This window comes from Chlorocebus sabaeus, chromosome 7, assembly GCF_047675955.1.
Source record: "Chlorocebus sabaeus isolate Y175 chromosome 7, mChlSab1.0.hap1, whole genome shotgun sequence".
Lineage (NCBI taxonomy): Eukaryota > Metazoa > Chordata > Mammalia > Primates > Cercopithecidae > Chlorocebus > Chlorocebus sabaeus.
Genome location: NC_132910.1, coordinates 30860817 through 30884607, shown reverse-complemented (window position 1 = coordinate 30884607; position 23791 = coordinate 30860817). Strand labels below are relative to the sequence as shown.

Here is a 23791-nt window from a genome sequence, read left to right as displayed (position 1 = left end):
GAATATAAATTAAAACCAGAAGCAAAAGAGACTTTTTATAAAAAGAAAGAAATAGTATAAACAAGGCTACTGAATCACTTAAAACTAAAAATCCCTTCTTATTTTTCCAATAGTGAATATTAAAGAAAAATATTTTAAATTCTCAAAGCCTGTATCTAGCTGAGACAACAAATTCATAAAGCATTTATTTCCATCTCTAAACTTCTTATTTACTAAGAATATGAACATTTTATACCACCAGAAGTTGATCAGGCTTTTTTACTCATGTTATGAGAGAAGAAAACAATTGTTCCTATAATCATAAAATTGCTCAGTTCAAATAGAGAGATGAACCCACTGGGGCCATCACCAAGTCCCTTTTTCCATGCATACTGTAACATTGTTACACTGTTGGATTCCTCTTCATAAGTTGGGTTACATTCACTGCAGATGGTACATCTGACTTTAGAGCAGGTGTTGTAGCAGGCCTGGCCCGCAGTATCCTGATTATCACCTGGACAGTTTCCAGCCACAGATTGGTCTTTGAGTTGTTGAGGAGATTGTCAGGGAGATTGATAGTGTGAGCCATATTGGAATTACCCATGATAAATGACACGATTTCCTCCACTCTTCTCAAAAGACAAGCTGTGAATCACAAGACTGTTCAGCTAAACTTGATGAGTACCTCTTTCCACGTGGAAGTTGCCTAAAAACACATTTACATCCAGACTTGGGTCACCTGCACAAATCAGAGCATTTAAGCTCCAATGACTCACTCTTGGAATATGGAAATCAACTGAGTATAAGATTTGTAGACCTGAAAGATAGTTTTGGTAATTTTTTTTTGTTATTTACTTTGCCAACTATTACCTATTTTATGTTTAGTATGGTGCCAGTTAGGTTAAGCTAGGCTGAAGTAACACATAAAGGCTGAAATATCAATGTTTAGATATAATGCAATTTGTTTACTCATTTAACAGTCAGATGCTATTGCTAAAATGGGAGGGAAGGACCAGTAGTAGAATCTACACCAACCAGTCATTCAGAGACATGTTTCTTTTAATCCGAATGCCTCTGAATTCAATATGTCCCTGGAATAACTATTAGAAGAGGAAGAAGATGACAGATTATATGGGAGAGATATTTATGGGGCATATCTGGAAGTAATATTTACCATTTCTACCACATTCATTGTCTAAATCTGGATTACGTATTCCAAATTTAACTGCAAGGGAACAGAAAATGTGGTTTAGCTGTTTAACCAGGAAGAAGAAGAACAGGGAAATGGATATTGGTGATTATTAGCAATCTTCGCTACACAGGCACTGCAGCAATGCAAATGGGGAAATAGCAAGTTGATTGAAAACTGAAATTTACTGGAATGAAGTCAGTGATTTTTCATCTACAAGGAAGTCTCATGCTTTTATTTATTTCTTTATTACTATTGGATAAAATTCTCTTCTTAGAATGGGTAAAACTATTTCTCAAATCACAAAAGTAAAGTATGTAAAAATATCCAAAATTTTCAATATTGTCAGCTCAGCTATCATAGAGAATGATATGTAATTTACCAACTTAAAAGATTCTTAAAACAAAAGGCAAACTAAAATTCAGTTAATAGACTTATCAAGAGAGAAAAGGTGCATTTATAAAATTCTCAATTAGGCTGGGCATGTTGACTCACACTTATAATCCCAGCAATTTGGGAGGCCAAGGCAGGGAGATCATTTGAGGTCAGGAGTTTGAGACCAGCCTGGTCAACATGGTGAAACCCCATCTCTACTAAAAACTAGAAAAATATTAGCCAGGTGCTGTGGCCCACACCTGTAATCCCAGCTACTGGGGAGGATGATGCATGAGAATCGCTTTAGCCTGAGAGATGGAGGTTCCAGGGAACAACAACAACCAAAAATCCACAGAGAAACCAGTAATACCATTTTTTATTTTATAATAGCTAAATTACATATAAATTAAAAATAAATTATAGATAAATCCACAATCAAGAAAAAATATCTGTATTCTTTACTTCTGATCTCTTTATTATGTCCTTACCCCAACCCTCTGAAAGTAGAAGCATAAGTGATTTACTTATGGCTAAGTATGGTGAGAAGCTGGGAGAGCAGTTTCTTCTGAAATGTCAGAGGAGACCTCGATCATGATTGCTGGGGCCTTAGTAATTACATGGCAGTAATGTTGATCCTAACCCAGACTTTATCCACCGTGGTCTTCCTGGACTCAGGAGCTAAATGGCTCCACTCATCATCCCCATATCAAAACTTATAGTGATGTACTTTTCCTGGCCTGATAGGTAATTAACCAACTTTCATTCATTCATTCATGATAAGTTTTTTTTTTTAATTAATTTTAGGAAAAAGGAAAAGAAGGAAAAAGAGATATACCAAAGAGAGATATCATTCAAGAAGCATACATGTGAATACATTACAGACTTAGATTTCTTATGCAAATTCAATCCACTAGTAACAAAATACAATAGAGTATTATGTCATATTTACCAAGTACTCATTTTTCATGAAGCATTATTCTAAATGCTTTAGAACAGCAGTCCCCAACATTTTTGGCACCAGGGACTGATTTTGTAGAAAACAATGTTTCCAGGACCAGGTGGTGGGGGATGGTTTTGGAATGATTCAAGCGCATTACATTTATTGTGCACTTTATTTCTATTATTATTACATTGTAATATACAATGAAATAATCAGACAACTCACCATAATATAGCATCAGTGGGAGTCCTGAGTTTATTTCCTGCAACTAGATGGTCCCATCTGGGTGGGGTTAATGGCAGATTGTGACCGATGATCAGTCATTAGATTCTCTTAAGGAGCATGCATACTAGTTCCCTCACATGTACAGTTCACAACAGGGTTTGCCCTCCGATAAGAACCTAATGCTGCTGCTGATCTGACAGGGGGCGGAGCTCAGGCAGTAACGTGAATGATGGGGAGCAGCTGTAAATACAGATGAAGCTTTGCTTGCTCTACCACCACTCACTTCCTGCTGTGCAGCCTGCTTCCTAACAGGCTACAAACTGGTACTGGTCTGCGGCCTGGGTGTTGGGGACCCCTACTTTAGAATGTCTAACATGTGTCTAACGTTACTTGGCATCACTATTATCTCCTTCCAAGGCCTCCCCTGAATGGCAGAAGTGAAGCTGGGAGATTTGTTTTCCAGAATCCTTCTTTCTGTAAGATTCCTGGTTAGAGTTTGTAAATTACAGGAAACCGAAACCAATTAGGAAGACATAGGTGAAGGAGCTCTTAGTCTCCAAAGGCTGATCTACTCAGACTCATAGGCTTCCTGATGAATCATTGACAGCCATCTGCTTTGCTGCTACAGACAGAAAAATTGATAAAATATTCTCAAAGACTCTGGAAAATTGCAGCAACTTCTCAGAAGTTTTATGAGAACCACACTATTTGTTGCTTTAATATGAGATCTTCAGTGATTGCTTCCCTGGTATTGGAGGCAGCTTATTGGACTTCCAGTGGGGGTTTGAGGGTCAACAATCATGAACGTCTCTATTTTGATATTAAGCACTTACTATCCAGAAAACATGTGATGACTTCTGTTTAACTGACCACATATTACTTTGATACAAATAATCAAAATCATTTTGTAATATAGACATACAAGCACATCACCTACATTTTTTCATATGAAACAAAAGCTTAGAAATGTAAATATCTTGTTAAAGTTTTCACAGTCAGAATTCAAACTTAGTACATTAACTCACGAATTATGCTTTTCTTATAATGTTCTACTCTCAATTAAGTCAGCACCGATGAGAGATAGACAGAATTTTATAATAAAACAATAACTCAGCAATATTAAGCATGTACCTTCCTAATCAGCCACCATTCCTCTCCTTTTTCCTTAAAAAAAAAAAAATACTTTCTAGAGTTTCTTTTCCACAGTATCAATATTAACGGTTTGCATTAGCTTTCTCATTAATTAGCCAGCATTCCTCTCCTTTTTCCTTTAAAAAAAAAATATATATATATATATATATATCAATGTTAATGGTTTGCATTAGCTTCCTCATCATATCTACAATCTATCAAATTTATTGGTAAATATTGAAATTTCTAGACTCCTGGATTTGCTCATAATCACCTTAAACTATTGAATGCTCAAGCATTGTAGTTTCTGCTTAAGTGGTAGTTACAAATGTGAACACAAAAAAGAATCTTATTTTTTCAATAATTGTTTCTCACAGGAAATTGCAATGAGCAATTAAGCAGGGTAGAATCGCAAACTAACCTGTAAGCTTTCATGAGAAGAAATGTTTCAAAATAAAAACAAAATAAAAAGATAAAATAGAAAAATTTTATCATGTAAAGTAATCAGGACAAAAAACAAGGTTCTCAACTTAGAAGAGGTGTTAATAATTTGGGGGTCACTTTAAATTACCATTTCTTTAGAACATTTATCTTCACTTTTCCATTTCCTTGAAGAATGAAAAATAAAACATGTGCAAACTTTAATTGTATGCAAGAAAACCTGTTCATTACGAGCCATTGATCATGTGTTTGTGGATATAATTTATTATAACAAGATTGTGTCATAGTTCTTCTAGAAGAAATAGACACAGACTTGAAGAACTATTTTCTCTGAGTCCCATAATTGGAAACTTTAAACAAAGTTCCTTTAAACAAAGTTATAATTTAAAATTTAAAATTTAAATATTTAAATATTATTAAATAATTGATTATGTAAATTATTTTACATTAAACATTTACATTTAAATTTAAACTTATTATTTTAAATTAAAGTATTAGAATTATTAAAATATTTAATTATTTAAATTATTTAATTTTTTAAATATTAAATATTATTAAATAAATTTTAAATATTACTCCTTAAATATTATGAATATTATGAATAGAATCTTCTAGAATGCTTATGACTGCAATTATAGATAGGATAAAATCCTTCCTTCCAGACGAGATGAATCAGTTACTCTAATATATTTTCTTGTGCTTTATGATTTTTTCCTTGAAGTCTCATGGCAGACTTTCATTATTCTCCCCATTTTAAAAAATGAGGACATTGAAACCCATACCAGTTTGCTCAGAATGACTGAGAAACCAGGGCAAAACTATACCCAATTCCATTTCTCTTGCTAAATCCTCATCAATAATGCCACAGGAATACTAACCTAATGGAAAATAGTCATACACAAGTGGAATACAGAGAAAATATTTGCCATACAACTTGAACCAAAAAATATAATATTTATTTATTCAACAGTTTATCTCTCATTTGTCACATGCAATCCTTTAATTAGTTTTCAGCTCTTTCAAAAATAAATTTGAAGTGGCTTATGCCAACATCACTCCATTAAAGAAGTCCTAGATGAGTTGATGTTAGTACTGTCCCACATTCATTAGATTGCTATTATTGCCTTTTCCTAAAATTTATTTTGATGGCAAATGTATTAAAGCACTTGCAATATAAATCTAAAATTCCAAATGTTAGTATTTAGATGTCAAACTTGAACTAAGCCTATTTCCTCGTCCCGATAAAGGAATGAGACTAGTTCATATTGTGTCTTTGGGAGAGCAAGAAAAAGTCTTCCTCTAGAGAGAGGCCGGCATATGGTTGGAAGGCTGGGCAGGCAGACAAAGTCATGGTGAGTATCAAGAAAAATGTACCCCTTCTTCCTAGTGGATATAGGCCCACATCAGGTGTTTGGCGTGGCAAGCAGACTATGGGCTGTGTTGTAGCTCCCACTCACTCCCGACACTGGGTGCTTCAGTTCAAGGTATTAATACAACCAGCACAGATAAAAGTAGTAACTCTACATAAGCACCCTTCTTAGCCCTCAGATCTCTGATTCTGCATGAGAATGCAATAGATTGTTAACTTTTATTCTTGTTTTGTCATCTACTTACTTACAATACTTTAAATTTTACATTCTCTTACCATTTAGAGGACAATTTCTTTGCAAATGAGCCCTTTTCTGAGTCCTTTGATATTCATTGGTAATGTTATTATTTTGTTCACTTCTTGCTCCCTCTCTCTACCTGATTTCCTTAATTATCCCAAGTTGTACCTACTTTCCATTTACTCTCAAACCCAAATTCTTCCCTCTTTGTCATTAATAGCCTCTCATTTTACTTAAGTGAGACAACAGTACAATCATAAATGAATTTTAATTTTCTTCTCTTCTAATTTAGAATATCTCTACAATAGTATTCTAAGCATTCCTTTTCTGTGTTAGAATTTTTGAAGTTTACTTTTGAAAACTGAACCACCACATTTATTATTTGTTTTGTGTTTTTTCACCATGTTTATTATTTGAATACAAAAGTATTAAGTGCTCATGTGTGCGCGGTCCTGTGCTACCTGCTGGGGAAACATTGGTGAAAGATATTCATGTGTTCCTTCATAAATAGACAATCAGATGGGAAAGTAAACAAGGACTAGGCAATTGATGATCATACAGGGTAAAAATTTTCTCTGACAGAGGGATGAAATATTGTGTAAGGACAAATTAGAGACATCCACACCAGGTTTGGAATTGGGAGAAGTTTCTTTCTTCTTCTTCTTCTTCTTCTTTTTTTTTAGACAGGGTCTCATTCTGTCACCCAGCAGGTTGGAGTGCAGTGGGGCAACCATGGCTCACTGCAGCCTCAACCTCCCTGGCTCAAGCAATTCTTCCACCTCATTCTCCCAAGGAGAAGCTCCTCAGAAAAAGGATTGATCCCTTCAGAATGAAGAGGAGATGGCTGGGCAGAGATAAGGGAGGTAGGAGTAGTTTGCACATTCCTGGGAGAGGGAGGAATGGGTTTAAAGGCCTGGAGATAAGAGACATTGTGATTGGCCTTGAACATAATTCAACAACAGAAGAGAGCAGGCCTTCATGGTACTAAAGGGAATTCTGTATAATTGGAGCATGGAACACCATTGAAGAATAGTAATAGAAGAAAAAATGGAAGTAAACAGGGATAGATAACTCAGGGTTTTGGAAGCCATGTATTAATTTTAGTTTTTTACTGATAACTTGATTTCAATATTGCAATCTTTTCATTGTTTTTTAGCAAATACTTTTCAAGCATCTATTATGTGTTAGACTGTATTCTGTGCTAGATATTTAAGATATATCTACAATATGCTAGATTTTCAAGATACATCAGTGAACAATAGAGCAAAATATTCTCTGCCCTTTTGAAGCTTATAGTTAACAAAGAAGATGCGGTATACCTAAGAAAGCATAGCATATGATAGAAGTACGAAGAAAAAGAAAAAGAATAGAGTAAGGGGGTTGTGAGGGGCATGAAGTTGTGTTTGAAATGCACAACTGTGGATTAGCTTCACTGGGTATCTCTTCCCCGTCTTTCTGTGCTCTCTAGTTTAATTGAGAGCATCACTGTCCACCCCGATACCAGTGTTAAAGCTCATTGGTTGCTAAAGTCTTGGACTCTGCTTCTTCTTTTGTATTCCCATTGCCATTGCCCTACACCACAGCATCCTGAACCCTCACTCAAATTACAACTACCAGTCTGTTGGTCTCCATTCTTTCTCCGTTATAAATTCTTCTTCATCCTTGATCAGAGCCTTTGTTCCAAATAACAAGTAGCCATGTCACTCCTTTGTTCAAAACCCTTTCCCACCTCTATATTGTCTACAGATAAGGCTCCTGACACCAAGTATGGCATTTAAAATCCCCCAAAATCTGACCTCTGACTAGCTATGGAACTGTTTTCTAAAATTTTTGCTCCTGTAGCCCACCAAGCTAATAGAACATTTAAGCATGGACTTTTCCTTCTTTTGGACAATATTTTGCCTATAATGTTTTGTCTTTTATGGCTCCCTCTCTCTCCTCATCATTGTATGTTTTGCAGTCAAAATCTCCTCTATCTCTAAAGCCAGGTCACATTTGCTTTCACTGGTGAAGAGTTTCCTATTTCTTCCTACTCATTCTAAATAAGTGTTCCATTTTATGTTCTCCCATGGAATTATGGTTTTTTCCTTATGGCATCCAAGTCTTGTAGTTTCATTCTGAATAATTCTGTCTGTAATTGTTACAGACAGAAGACAGTGCAGCCATTAGACTGTAAGCATACTCAGGACAGGGACCTTCCTATTGCTCCTCCCCTGGTTTTCCTGCTATAATTGTAGCTCAATGTTTTCTGTAGAGTATGGGCTCCAATAAGTGTTGAATTTAAATTCATTTTCTTAAACTCTGGTTTAGGCAATATTTTATTTTGGAGGTCAATATATTAGCAATCTCATTCATAGAATTAACATGATGGATAAGAACATTTTTAACAAGCATCTTTTAATAATTATAAATGCCAGATTTCATCAGAAGCCTAGAGCAAGTATTATCACTGTGAGACAAACTAAATGCTACATGTGTCAATATTTACACAAGCAGATTACAACAGTGTGGTCTCATCGGTTCAGCTATTGTGTCTTGTGAGCTTAACTAAATTTCAAACTCCATAAGGAACTGCATTTTCCCCTGAAGTTATTAAAGGGTAGATTTCTTTTAATTAAACTCATTTGCATGGCTAAATTAGATTTAATTACTCTCATTCATTTCACTAATACCTTTCTTTGATTGGAGAAGGAGAACTTTTATAATTGATTAAAATAGCATGCTCTGGCCTTCTCCATTGATTCTGGAGAATAGCTCTAATTTATGCTTTTAAATGACTAGGGAAACAAATTTTTTTTGATATAGTGCTACCGCCAACACTCTTCATGAACCTGGGATGGACACACAACCAATCTGCTCCTCAGCTTCTTCCTCTGATAAGGACTGTAGCACTGATGGTAATGATACTTCTTTTGGCCTACAATGCAAAGGCAAATGATGCTTTCAATGTGGAAGGGCTTGAAACATTCCTACAGATTATAAGCCATGAATATTATTGAAATTATTAGTGTCAGAAGTTAAAGCTTTTGTTTTAAATGTTTTCTAAAAATGAAGTTCTTCTTTACCTTTTGGGTGGTGATCATTGGTTTCATAGCTTTAGATTATCAAAGTTTACTATTGTATTCATTCATTCACTCATGCCTGCATGCATTTATTCAGTGTAAATTTGTTTTCATGCAATATTACAGATACGGTGACTGTCATTGGATAGAATTAGATAAACTCTTAACAAGTATAATAAAACATATTCCTCCCTCAGGAGTTCAGTCTTGAGAGAGAGAGGTTAATATGTAAAGAAATATATTTTGATAAATGGAATAAAAAAATTGCATACAAGGTTCATGGTTGAAAAGGGGAAGTTTTTAACTCAGCTTGAAAGTACCTAAAATAGATCTTATGAGATAAATGCATTTAAAAAGATAGGAGAGGAAGGTTATTCTAGGACAAAGGAATTCTGTGTTCAAAGGCACTCAAGCAAGAATAGAATGACATATTTGGAAAACTCTAGATTAGTTTGGCTTAAGTTTTGGCTTAGAGCATGAACTGACAGGGAAGGAGTTTGGAGAATAACTCATCCTGGGGGTGATTTGGCTTAAAGCAGGTAAGTAAAATGAATATATTTAGGTATTAGAATGATAGTGAAATAGCAATATGGAAAGTAGATTCAAGGGAAATAAGTCCAGTTGGGATATTCTTCAGTTCAAAGATAACGTATACCTGTAATAATGTAGTAACAATAAATTTGGAGAAAAAAAACAAATGTAACGTATTTCATTGGTATTTATTTAGCAGACAGAATTGTCAGGCAGAAGTTTAAGATATCTTCTACGTTTCTGCATTGGATGATATTTTAAGTAGTGGTAGCACTACCAAAAGCTTAAGAAGATAAATATATTTAGGGGTGTGACTAGAAGGAATTCTAATTCAAGTTTTGGGGATGTAATTTTGAAATGAAGACAATACATTTGTCTGCATCCTAGGATAATGGTATAGAAAAACATTCTAGATTTGACAGTTGTAACTGAGGTTTTCATGTGTTGTTTTGTTTTGAATCTACTCTTTACTTTCTTTTATGAAATGCCCCTTTCCTGAGTTACTGATTCTGGTTTGACTATTAAAAGGCCACGCCTCTCCCTCTGATGGTGGAGGGCACTTGAATCAAGTCAGGCCAATCAGAAAACAAACACAGGTACTGGTGAGGATGCTGGAAGGGAGGTGGTCATGTTTATTTTTTTCAGTGGAATTACTAGCTGTTAGAATAAGTAAGCCCAGAGTAACTGGTGGTGTCTTTGTCTTCGTATAGGTAAAGTTTGCAGATGAAGACAATACAGAAGTTAAAAAGCTAACAAAAGAAACAGTTCTGCTAATATTTTTGCACTACTGGATCCAGCCAAGTCTTTAGTTAAGTTTCTCCTTAATGTTTTAGATATGTGAGCTAATAAATTTTGAGTTTCATGCCTTATGCATGTTTTTATTTCTGTTACTTGTATCCAAAAGCTTCTTAACTAACTCAGAGGTTTTCACCAAGTGAGTTATAATTCACATTGGGAGGATGAGTGTCATAGCTCAGGTCAGAGTGTAGTAAGTGAGGAGAGAAAAAGATTAAGATACAATAATCAGGGGAAACGTGAAAATTAAAAGATAGATGGAGGTAAAGAATCCCACAAAGAAAGATCAATTAAGAAGCCTGGGTAGTATGATAGAAGCCAACGAAGTAACGAAAACATCAAGAATAATGGAATATCTTAGGGAAGAGGTGAGGTCCATATTAAACAGGACAAGATTTATCAAAACGTCTGTCTGATTTAGCAATCTGAAGGTCATAGATGACTTTAGTAAGAACCGTTTCAGTAGAGTGGTGGGTGCAAGACAGATGGAATACATGTGAGAAAGTGAATTCAGTGAACTGATTTTGTCTCTCAAGATTATGTGTAAAGGGGCAGTGGGAGATTGAGCTTTGTCTTCAGTGAAATGCATAGTCTTTCTGAGGCTAGAAAGAGGGTTTTTTTTTTTTTTTTCTAAGTTAGGAAAACCAGCACCTCTATAAGTGCTAAGAAAACACACCATTTTTCTTCTGCCCTTTCTTGTTTAAATATGGTACTTTTTACATGGCTTTTACAAGGAATCTTGTGGTGATTACCAACATAAAATGCCAAGTAGATAAGAATAGTGACAAATATAAATCAGAGGCCTGTTGGTTTATTTCATTCACTTAGGCAAGTCCTAGAGGTTTCCGATATTCTGATGCTTCAGTTTTCTTTCACACTGAAAAGTAGAAAATCTTTTTGTAACCAAAAAATGCATACTGAGACATAGAGAATCATAATTTGTGCCCTGCATCCATATCATGACACATAGCCAGCTAATGACTGGCTCCTGCAAATATTTTCAAAACAATGGTCTTGATTTCAAAAACTGCTTTGTTACTGAACAGAACTGTTTTCCCAACAGAAGATTGTCATTATTCATTTTAAGATATCCATGTTTGCTGAAGTTGATGTAATATGATTTATCTCAATAAACTAAGCTCAAAGCTTTGCATTATTTGGTGCCATTTCTACTCATTAAATGTCATATTTTTAATCTCTCTATTACAATGTATAAGTAACATTTATCAAACCACCTAGGATATGAATCTATTTGTCAGTTTCATGTTTTTTAAAATATAATAATAGTAACTATAGAAAAGAAACATTTAAAAATAAAGCATAGTATTGCTTCTTAAGTAAAGCATCACATTGTTAGTAAGTGGCCTATTGACTCTTTAAAAAGAGAAAATTCTCAAATATTGCATAAGTAATAATGTACTAATGGTCTTGTCTGTTTCTTCCAGCCTATAAACAAAATCTAGGGTAGGATAAGCCAAAATAACTCACCATAGTGGATCAATTTTTGGAGAGTTAAAAAGCCTATCTGCATTCTGGATGTAGACACCTGATTCCTAATCAGGAAGAGTTTTGAGGTGAGCACCTTCCTTTTCAAGCCTGCATTTGGGTATTTGGCTTGGGTGTACATAGTCATAAAAAGGAATGTGTCATGGAAAGAAATGGAAACAAACAAGCCACAATATCAAAAGGAAGAAAAAAAATACCACAAGCCACACTTTCACAGTCCTCTATTTATACTAGCACATTCTGGGAAAATCACTCAAAAACCTGTTACTAATCATTTAAACCTTAGGCTGTCGACATTTTTCTGCTTTGCTAGCCAAATAGTCATGTGCAGCAGCCAGAGGGTTAAAGAGCCAGATTTCCTGTCCCATACTGTAGCTTTGTGTGAGCAATATGGAGGACCCCATCATCGCTGCAGAGGCTCCTGTTGAACATGAAGAGGTCTATCCAGGCAAAAATATGTGCAGCCTTCTGGGCCAGATTTGCTCCGGAAGGGCTTCTGAGTTGGCTGTGCAGTGAGCTAAGCTGTCCAGACCTGCTGCTCTGCAAAGGCCAAGATTCTCCCTTTGTGCGTCTAATTCAGTCACCAGACCATACAAAGCCTACTTTCCCTGGGTCCAGACACCCTACACAATCATAAAAAGGTCTTTGTTTTGTTTCAGGAAATAAAATACACAATTTAATATGAATTTGATTATTTAGATTTTGGTAGACTGAAGACAAACATTTCAATATTCACATTGAAATAAAATAAGGGAAATCGAACAAATAACTAGATAGTTCTGGGATTTAGACTGTGGAAGGCAGTACAATTTTCTATTACTTGATTTAAAAAAATACTTACCGTCTGTCAATTATGCAACAGTTTTATCTCCAGTGGCCTAGGCACAGTGCTTTATTTGTATTATTTTAATGGAAGATTTATGATATGCTGATAATAAGTACTATGTCCTATGTCTTTAATACATACATTAGGAGAATTCATTGTCAAGGGAATGGGAAATTAATGCTCTCAAGACCCTGGTCACACATCATGATTGTACTTTGTGATTTGGAGTGAGAATTCTTGATTTTAATTTTCGCTAGACTCTGCTCATTTGACTTGTGCTCATCCCTGCTTAATAAACAAAACAAGAACAAAAATACTTAAAGCCAGCAATATTTTGTGGACAATTATTAGTATTTTTCACTTCATAAAAAATCAAAGTTCAAATTCAGTTTGACATGAAACCCACCCACACTACGTCCTTCTATGAAGTTCCTCATTGACAGTCTGAAAATCTAGTCTCTTCTGCAATAAGAGACAACAGAAACCTATAAAAACAAGCAAGAAGTCTGTGTCACACACAGGCTATAGCTGAGGACTGCTCTCTTCAATACTCATGTGATTCAGTTATCGCAAACAGAAATTTGAAAGTACGCCTTGCAGGTGAAACCAAAACCGGTGAAACCAAAACCAGTGAAACATTTGATTTGTCTTTGACATCTAAACATCATGTCCTGTTTGTTTGGAAATCTGACTAAACGAGATCGATGATACGTCCTCTTGTAGTCAAAGCTCAGTGATCTAGAGGAGGCGAAGTTTGACTCAGGATCAACATAAGCCACTGTGGGTCCTTGGAGTCAGACTCAAAAACTTAGATTCCATCATGCCCTTAATTATCAAATGTGTTTCCTGTGAAGAAAGGAGTACTGTTTAAAATGTTTGATAATCTGACAAGGCCATAAGGCTTAATGGAATTGATGATTACACACAGATGGACGATTAACTCTCGAGGTTTAACGTTAAAAAAAAAAAGAAGAAACTGTGCTGGATTGCTACTTAATGGAATTACACTGCCCATATGGAAAAGAACTATACCCTAAATATACCCAGAATGATGGAACAGGTGGCAGAATCTGGGCAAGACTGCTTGGAATGCACAAAAGCATTCTGAACTTGTAACTGCCAGAAAAGATTCCTGGAGAAAAAAAGAAAAAAAGAGGGGAATCTTTGAAAGTGTGTTAACTTTTCCACATTTTGGAAATATGAGTTGCAAAAATAATTACAAAACTGAAACCCAAAGTACATTTTTACTAGTAGGTCTTTTTTCTATACTATCTTTTGGAAACCTGCACACTATGTCTGACTGAAGTAATGTTACGATGCATGGATCAGTATTTAGCTCCAACATAAACTCAGCAAGGGCAGAGACCATGTCTTTCTTAGTCATAGCTTGATCCTTCAAAAAATATACTTGAGGAAAGGAAATTAAAACTATTAGCAAAACTAGTTTTAAATGAAGATTGTCATCATTTCTGAATTTCCTGTTCCCTACTAATGTTTGACGTCCCCGCTTCCACGAATAAACAAGAGCTGCATATGTGAAAATAGGGGCAGGATATGAACACAAGTAAGCATTTACATATAAATAAGCAAATGATAAGGTAATATAATTCCAATTAGGAAACTACTGCTGATAGAAGGTAATTTATTTGTGATGTTTTGCTCCAACTCAGCAGGGTTTTTATTTTAAATATTAATAACCTTTCAGATCACACAGACTCCATCCTTCATGGACATGGAGGGGCATGAGGATAGAATCTGGAAGGCCTTAGTAATAATAAGCTTAGCAGGGAAGTGGCCCTGAGCACTCACTATGTGCAAGAATTAATTTATTTATATGCATCTTTTTATTTAATTCTTAATATGGCCCTTTGTGTTGTTTCCCTATTTTACCAATGAGTAATCTGACATTAAGTAGCTTCCTAAGGAAGAGGAGGTCGCAGAGCTAGTAATCGATAAAGTTAGGACTATAATAAGAGACCGGTCTTGTCGAAGTCCTTTCACATATAATCATTTTTGTCAATGTCTATTTAGCATGATCTCTCCTTGATTCTGTGTTACTTCTCCAGTTTTGCACACGCCTGAGCATTCTTGGACTCCTTGTGCCTGATGCTTTCCATAAACATTATGGATCCATACTGTTTGCCAGGTCTCTGTTATTAAGATCTTTAGAAAAGTCATAAGGATAGAAAAGACAAGAGAACCCTACCCACAACAAAATAGTTAACCACAAATTATATATATATGCTAAATGATGAAATGAGTGTGAAGAAGCTTTACAACATTTGGTTTCTCTTCCACAAAGTACTAAGTTCCTTTTTTAAAAATTAAATGTTAAATTCTTTAAAAAATTTTGTTGGCGTCTCTGTTTTATTGATGCCTATAACATATGCCTACTGCATAATTCAGGAAATCTCTATCCCTGGATCTACTAAACAATTCTTGCTATGGACTGAATATTTGTGTTCCCCAACCCCCAAATTCATATGTTGAGGCCCTAATCCCTATTGTAAGGGTATTTGAAGGTCAGGCCTCTGGAAAATAATTAGGTCATGAAGATGGAGCCCTCATCAATGGGATTAGTGCCCTTATAACAAGAAGCATGAGAGATATGATCTCTCTCTCAAACATGCGAGCATACATCAAGAAGGTGGTCATCTGCAGACAAGTAGGAAGCTCCCCACCAGACATCAAATTTACTGGTACCTTGATCTTGGATTTCACAGACTCCAGGACTATGAGTGAGAAATGTCTATTGTGTAATCCACCTAATCTACAGTATATTTGTTACAGTAGCCCAGGGAAAACCATTCCGAAAAATTGGAAAATAACTACCTTTGTTAAACCAATCACTGCATTTCATCATGTAATTTTGGTAAATTAATACTTTTAGATCCCTTTTATGACTACCATGAAAGTGGAACACACTTAATTGTTCTCCCTAAAAGTAGTCTTGACATAATCCCACAAACCAATTGACTACTAAAATTATAGACACAACTTCTTCTAACTGCTTTCTCCTTAACATTCTATATACGAAGGATTTTTTATATATTTTTATGTACATATAAGGTCAAATATATTTTTCAGACTTTTTTTCCTATTCAGAGAAATTTTATCACTGACAAGATACAACACAAAACAGAGAACAGACTTCTGCTCCAGTGAGAAGCCCTCCTTTTAGTCTTTAATATTTTATTTTCTGCCAATTAGTTGTAAACTTTTTCTCTTACATGTTCCAGCCTTCCATTTTTCTCTTAGGATACTTACCTTCATTATATCATAGGAATTACAAGACAAATTAAGAGTGAAATATGGAAAATTACTTGAAAAAAAATGTAGAGTAAATGAGCTGTTGAAAATTGGGGACAATATGCTTTCCTTCCTCGCCGTACACTGCACAGTTAGATGTTCAGTCAGTGTCTATCACAGATAAATGAAAATAGTTCTTATCCAAATAGGTTGTAAAAAAACTTGAGAGTAAGGGGCTTACCTTACAGTGGGGCCACAAAAAAGTGTTGCTTTTGATAAGGGATTATATAAAATACAATGATCAGAGTAGTATAGAGGGCAATGAAATCCAAATACTTCAGGTAGAAAATATATGCACTTTCTTTTGCACTTGCACTGTTGACATAGTGTCCTTTGTTATTGTGGGGATTTTTTTTTGGAAAATAAAGAGTATTTCATCAAGGTAATATAAATTATTTATACTACTATCAAACTTAGTTTGTGCCTATCTAGAAATCTTGAATTTCTAGAATTCTAGAATTTCTAAAACATTTTGAATATCAATTATAGTCTTATTTTTCAATAATTATTATAGCTTCCAGTTCTACATAAGATATTACTTCAATTTCCCAGCAAACAGCTTACTGTTTTGATGATGTGGAGTAAGGGAAATACATTGGTGGAAACTAGTGTTGAATTATATCTTTATCTTTTTACCAATTGATAGGTGTACTTTTAATAAGATATGTAGAATCACTAGTATCCTTAAAACATTTAGTATTTCATCAAATTGTACATACTTTGAAAATTTCTTATTAGTGGTTTTTAAATGGTGGGCTTGTTTTATTTATTCATTTTTGATATAGTGTATTTTTTGCCTGATAGATACTCAGTCTTATGATTGAAATGAAATCTTAAAAACTGATTCTAGCCCAGAGTGACTGTCTCAAGGTAACTATTATGCTACAATACTTAATGCAATATTAACTAATAAGGAAAAGTCCTAAGGCAGCCTGTGAGATGGAAATCACTCGAGGACTCTTCCCAAGAGTAGATGGGTTGGTAGAAACGCTACAATTGCCCAGATAGAGACAATGGAAATGATGGTATTCCTTTGAGACTGATAGCAGGCTTTCTATTTAAAGACACAGTTTTCACACTGGGAATTTCAACACATTTTGCTTTTGTTTCTGTAGGTCTAACCACAGTCCTGAAAATGACCCTGGTCACTTAATTGTTGGTTGGTCCAAGTGTATGACTGCCCCACTAAAGGCCAAATAGAAGAGAAAGAATGGTGATTTGTCTACTGGATGGGCTTCAAAACTAAGAAAGTAGCAGTGGTTGTTTATTGGTGATATAGAAATATCATCAAAGAAGATGGGAAATAGCAGCCTCTGGAGAATACACACACACATACACACACACACACACACACACACACACACACACACACACACACATTCAGTCAGTCAAGGAACAGAGGGGTCAAGTAAAATGAACAGTACCATCCAGGTTCTCTGTCATCTACAGAACATTATCAGACATGGCTTTTCTTAGAAGAGCCGAGGAAAGAATATTTACAAGATCACAGCTACTCAAAACCCAACATGGCAACTTCTGAATCTACACCATGGGAAAGTATAGGAGTGGAGAAAAATACAAGAACTTAAAAATTCTGGCTTTTGATGCTTTTGAACCAATTCTCATGGCAATTTACACCATAGCCTGCAAGACACATCTCAGGCATTTCTTGTGCAGAGTAAGACTTTCCCAACAAACAGCATAATCGCTTCAAACCACATACGATGAAAACAACTTTATCTTGATTGTTCTTCCTTATAAGACATCAAAGGTGGAACAGAGCAGAATAGTCATGACACAGATGGAAAAAAAAATAATCATCAGTGCTTGTTTTTACCATCCTCTACCTAAATGTTTTCTTACACTGTTTTCTTTCTGCCTTAACCCCTCTCCAGGCTGTTATCCTCCCTATACTCCAACTATACTACTCTAATTTTGCATTCTGAATATCTTTATGCTTTGGTTCTAAATCTCCTAAAACAGGTCCTGATATTTCATATTTAGATGTATATGTATACAGTCTCAGTTTTTACTTATCAGTGTTCACACCCATACACACACACACACACACACACACACAAGATACAGAAAAATGAGGAAAAGTAATATCTCAATTAAATCATGATTAGCAATTTTTCAAAGACAAGGTTGTAAATGTCAGATTCAGGGAAGTTGGCATAATAAAGTGTTCCTAATTTTAGTTTCCACTGAAGATGAGTGGTCTTGGCTAAAGATTAACATCCCTCTCTAATCAGAAATATCTGAGACACTTTTATTCAGGTATGCCTAGTCCTTTTTCTGTAGATGATTCTAGCATAGCTTTATATTTCATGAAAGCTAGTCTATGAAACCTCCTATTTCTGAACCCGTAGTAGTAGTCCCTTAGATAGGACTTCTCTTTATCCAATCACCAATACATACACAATTCCAACATTCTTTAATTCAAAATCTGGATTTTTTCATCATGTGGCTCCAGTGAAACTGGTGTTTCACAATAATCTACCCAAGTGATATGTTCAGTACCGTTCACTTACATCTGAATGATCTGTTCGATAACCGTGAAGGATATCCAGAATGCCTTGTTACAGAGAAGCAAGACAAAATCTAAGTACTATGAGCCCTGTCACCCCCTAAGGTCCAATTTTAGGCACATTAAAGGTTTTGTATATATTTAAAATATTCATTATTCTTTATTAATTCACTTTCACAATTCCTTATTTTCCCATAGCTTGTGGGAACCAGTTACATAAAACTTAGCACAAAATTCTTGTACAAATTTACCTTTGTGCATTTATTGCCAATCATTACATGTCCTGTTGACAGCCTAAACCAGACATGCCATTTAAATAGTAAGCTGTTATAAGAAATATGTTATACAAACTTTTATCTTAATATAATGTCACCTATATGTTGCTGTGAACCTGGATTTGAAAATATAATAAGATGGTCATTCTAAGGCAAGAGCGAGAGGGAAGTATAAGGTCTTTACAGGTACCTTCAAAAGCGTAATTCAAGCGTAAATGTAGTGACTGTGAAGTGTTTATTTTATTCTTTAACTGAAAGTTATTCTGGGGTTTATTTTGTCATTTTAGGGGTCTTCTTTTTGTCAATTAAACCATCTATTTGGAGAGTTTTTAAAATATTTTTTTCTTTGTCAGCTATTGGTTATTAAATTGTAGTCCTCAACTTGTGACTGAAGTGACAGATGTCTCCTAGTTGGAGTGAGGTCAGAAGTTACCTTTTGCATGAATGTAAGGAAAATATACCAGTACAACACAGCAAAAGGTATCTACATCCTAGGCAGCTGAAGAAGTCTGCTCAGGATATGAAGTAGAGATAGGGCGTTAGTGCACTTAATCACTTTTGTGTTTGGCCTAAAATAATTTAGTGACTAACTTAGAAACCAAGGAAACAGTCATAGGCAGTTGACAATTTCATCCATGTAATTTTCTCTTAAAGTGTATTTCACTCATGTTAGCAAATAATACTAGGGAAAGCACTGTTCTTTCACATCCCTTAAGAATTATTACTGTGAAAGTATTTATTAGCAAAATTGAAACTGTCACTTCAAATTTCACTTATACATTTCCACATAGCTCACCTTCAGTGTGATACTATATTTATGCCTGTCTAAGCTCAATATCTTTCAATATTTACTTATTCAATTTAACATTTACTGAGTACCTTTTTATGCCATAAAACATACTGGAACGTGGCATCTGCCTTGTATCTTGAGGATGCTATATAAAGAGATAGATAAATATAGATATAGATGGGAGGATTGATTTATAAAAATAAATTCAGAAATGAATATGTAAAAATAAACATAATAAGGTGATAATACAGTGTGGATATTTAGAGAGTACAGAGCTTATATTAAAATGCTTTTCATTTTAATATGTTTGTCTTGTTATTTAACAACTATTTATTTGTAAGCCTGGCAATACAGTTGTCATAATTCATACATATTATCGAAACTTCAAAACAGTAATGATTCCTAGATTCTGTTCAGTAGTTAGAAATTGTTATTAGATTGAAGGCCAATTCATGTCTTACGGAACAGCTCCATTTTCAGAAACTCACAAAAAACGTCTACCAATCAAATCCCAAAGAAGATCCAATCATTCATTTATTTTGAAAAAAACTTGCTCAGTTTAAGCTCTTTTGTACTATACTTCTTATTCTCTAATTCCAGATTATTTCTATTACTTTCTTCTCCAAATTTAGTTTTTTTTTTTTTTAATTTACTTTTTGTGTTGTTTTGGACATAGCTGTATTTTCTTTTTGACAATCTGAAAGCTAATTCAGGTGCTTTCCTCTCAAATAAAAGGTCAACATTTCTAGATTTCCCCCATGAAATTTTCTTACATTGTTATCTATGTTGTTTCAGTGTTAGGAGTTCTCTGACAAAGACTTTAAAATACCAGCCAATTCTAGGACATAGTGCTAAGGGACAGAGGAGAGAGGCTAACTCTCTCTACCATTTGAAATGAAATCTCTGCTAAAGCTTCCTGGAAGTTGTTATGCCAAGTCCATCAGGAGTCATATTATCTGACACTCTCCTAACTGAAATCTTGACTTCTTTATTACTTTGTGAAGCTCCTACAGCCACGTTAGATGAATTATCCGAAAAGCTATTAATAGGTTCATTCTGAATCCATCAAATAATCACACGTTCTGTCACAATTCCATCAGCGCTGGACTCATTGAAAATGCAAATCGTAAATTGTTTGCCAGGGAAATATGTGATCTATTTTCAGTGTGTGCTGGGGTTCAGTAAGATGCTGCAAAACTAGAAATAGAAGAGTGATTTTTAAATTGAACATAGTATTTTCTTGAGCTACCAGTAGATTCAATGCACTGCAAAAAAATAGAAATATGAATAAGAAAAGCCCAACTCTCAAAGATGGAGACTTCAAACTGATAGCACAGGAAGAGTTTTTAAGACGTGTATTAAACCACCCTGTATATAATAAATGGTAGAGAATTTTGGTAAAGGGAGAATGAAGGGCTCATGAGTTCGGGGTAAAAAGGCAATTAAAGAAAGCTTCAAACATAGGTGACATTTGCGTTTGACTTCAGGGGAAGACAGTGAGTGGAGAATATTTCAAGCAGCGGAAATCAAACGAGCAATAAAAGCAGAAAAGTGAAAATGCCTGATAAACATTTACTGAATGAAATGGTCCCACTAACAGTCAAATCTTTTTTTCTTCCTTTTGGCAATGGTAAGGATTTTCCCATCGTAAACTCTGAATTTTTGGGGTGTTGAGTGTATTTTATCACTTTTTATAACTGATTCCACAGATAAAGTGGTTGTTTCCATATCTGTCCATCTGCTAATCAAGGATCATTTTGGAATTAAGTGTAAGGAAATTTTTTTTAAAAAAGGAGACCATGAAGCTGTGTTCCATCTTGAAGTGCATTAAAATATAAAAACAAAAAATAGGAACACACTCCAAATGACTCATTTGTTTTTCAGTATTCCAGAACTTAGTGACAATAACTGGCAGTAGAATAATTTCACAGTGTCATTCTGGTGGAACATAGGGTTCTCATAAGAATACATTTCTACCTCCTGCAACATCACTATTAAAATGACTTATTTGTTTCTGATTAATTAGGACCCGGTTTCTTCCTTCTTGGCATTGCGTTTTTCCTCCTGTTCGTCTATCTGGACAGGCTAGATCTGCGTGGGCATGTACCAGTTTGTGAGATACTGGATCAGAACTCAGTGGCTTTGCAACAGTGATAAACCTAACTTCTGGTAACTGTGAATTTGTGTTCCAAAGTGCCACAAGCCACACGGTAAGATGCCACAAAAAGGAGCAGTAACTAGGTCGAGTTTTTGGCAGTCTCCATGGAGCAGTAGCTCCAATGCTGGCATGCCAGTGATTAAATAGAGCTACGAAATATTTTTTCCTTATCTTCCTTTAGCAGAACAAAAGAGCTCAGATTAACTGATGGGGAGTGCAGAGGAAAAAGAAATCTTTTTAGAGAAGAGGAGTGTAACTGCCAGCTATCTAATATCTAATTATTTATGTCCAGTATGAACAGAACTCAAACAAGGGTATACCATGGGTATAGTCAGAATGTGTGTGTGTGTGTGTGTGTGTGTGTGTGTGTGTGTGTGTTGGGGGAGGGGTATCTGTTAGAATGGGGTAAAGGTGAGTCTTCTCTTGCTTTCCCACAATGCTGTCATAGCCTACGGTTTGCAGCTGTCAACAAAGTCTTCAGAATAATGCCATTTCCCTAGTACTTTTCCTTAGATCATCACTAGGTAAGTGCTAAGACATTTGCTATTTTGGAAAAGCAAAGCAATGTGCTAGACTTAGTGGTATAACACTGAACTCCAGGAGAGGCTAAACCTCCTTCCTGGGAGCATGATAGGAAGTTCACTGTAGCGCACGCTAATCAGAAGTGTCATTGCTGTTAATATTTTTCATATTTACCCCATGCAAAGATGTACCCAACTCCCTAATTCTGAATGTACACTTTCCAATGAGTTCATGACTCCCAATAATTAAAAAATAAATATGTAAGAAAGCAAAAAACTAAAACAAAACTGGTGAGCAAACATTTGGAAAAAAAGCATTGAGAAAGCTCATTGACATGCTTTGTAAAATGCCAGAATTATTACCTGTCTGTGTGTTTAGTAAAGAAATTACCTTAAAATGTAACACTTCTTTCTCTATTCATCCTAGTGAATCCAGTCGACAGGATTTAGCGCTGGGAAGAAACCCAGAAGGTTTGAAATCCTGTAAGAAAGAAAAGTATATTTTTAGAATTATGGTAACAGCTGCTAAGAAATGTATTTCTATTTTGTAGTTAGTCTGAGCTGCCTAATATAAATGTGTGGTAGAAAAAAGATAACAGAGATAAGGCAAGTGGAGAGAATTATAGCAAAGTGAACACTATCTTTGGTGAAAGAAGGAAAAATTGAGTACTAAAGATGACATTTTATCAAAATAAAACTATATATTGTACATCTAAGAGCTAGAATTAGATGTCTATCCTCTCCCTCTCTCTCTTTTTCTCTCCACTCTTCTCCTCCTGTCCTTATATTTCTTATCTATTTTTAAATCTTTTCCTAATGGAGTCTTAGGGAGTATTAACATACTAACACTGATCTCATTAAGAATCACCTTCTAGTGTTCCCAAATCTGCTACCAACTGTCAAATACACAATCTATCAAAATTTTACATTAAAAATAACAAAGATATTTAAATAAAACTCTAAGAAGTCAATTATTCTGCAAATGACTACGTAAAAATTTTATTATTGTTTATTTTCTCATGCAATTTTTGTTTCTTAGATTTTATTATTAAAGTATAGGGTAAGTACAAATAGAAATAAAAATGCATTGCAATTTCTTCACATAATGAAATGGGTATAATATTTTATATTTTGTCTTGCCTGTGATTGGGTTTGTTAAAAAATAGTGACATCGGTCATGCATGGTGGCTCAGGCCTGTAATCCCAGCACTTTGGGAGGCCCAGGCAGGCAGATCACAAGGTCGGGAAAGCGAGACCATCCTGACTAGCATGGTGAATCGCTGTCTCTACTAAAATACAAAAAAATTAGCTGGTCGTGGTGGTGCAGGCCTGTAGTCCCAGCTACTCGGGAGGTTGAGGGAGGGGAATCCCTTGAACCCAGGAGGGGGAGATTGCAGTGAGCCAAGATCGTGCCACTCATTCCAGCCTGGTAACAGAGCCAGACTCCATTTAAAAGAAAAAAAAAAAATAGTGACATCACATATTTGGGGAATGGTTAAATATTATCAAACATAATATATATTTGTGTTATGCTTCTACCTCTTGGGTTTATTTATTTTCTTGGATTTGATGGAAAGGGCCACTTCTCCAAATGAAAGAAA

General features: G+C 35.1%; 1 long non-coding RNA gene across 1 annotated transcript in view; it reads right to left on the bottom strand.

Annotated features, from left to right (window-relative positions):
• Positions 1–23791, bottom strand: part of LOC140712077 (uncharacterized) — a 78898-nt gene that overhangs the window by 33848 nt on the left and 21259 nt on the right. Inside the window, exon 3 of the long non-coding RNA XR_012093533.1 lies at positions 22554–22671. This is a non-coding gene — a long non-coding RNA (uncharacterized lncRNA). The remainder of the gene's footprint in view (positions 1–22553; positions 22672–23791) is intronic.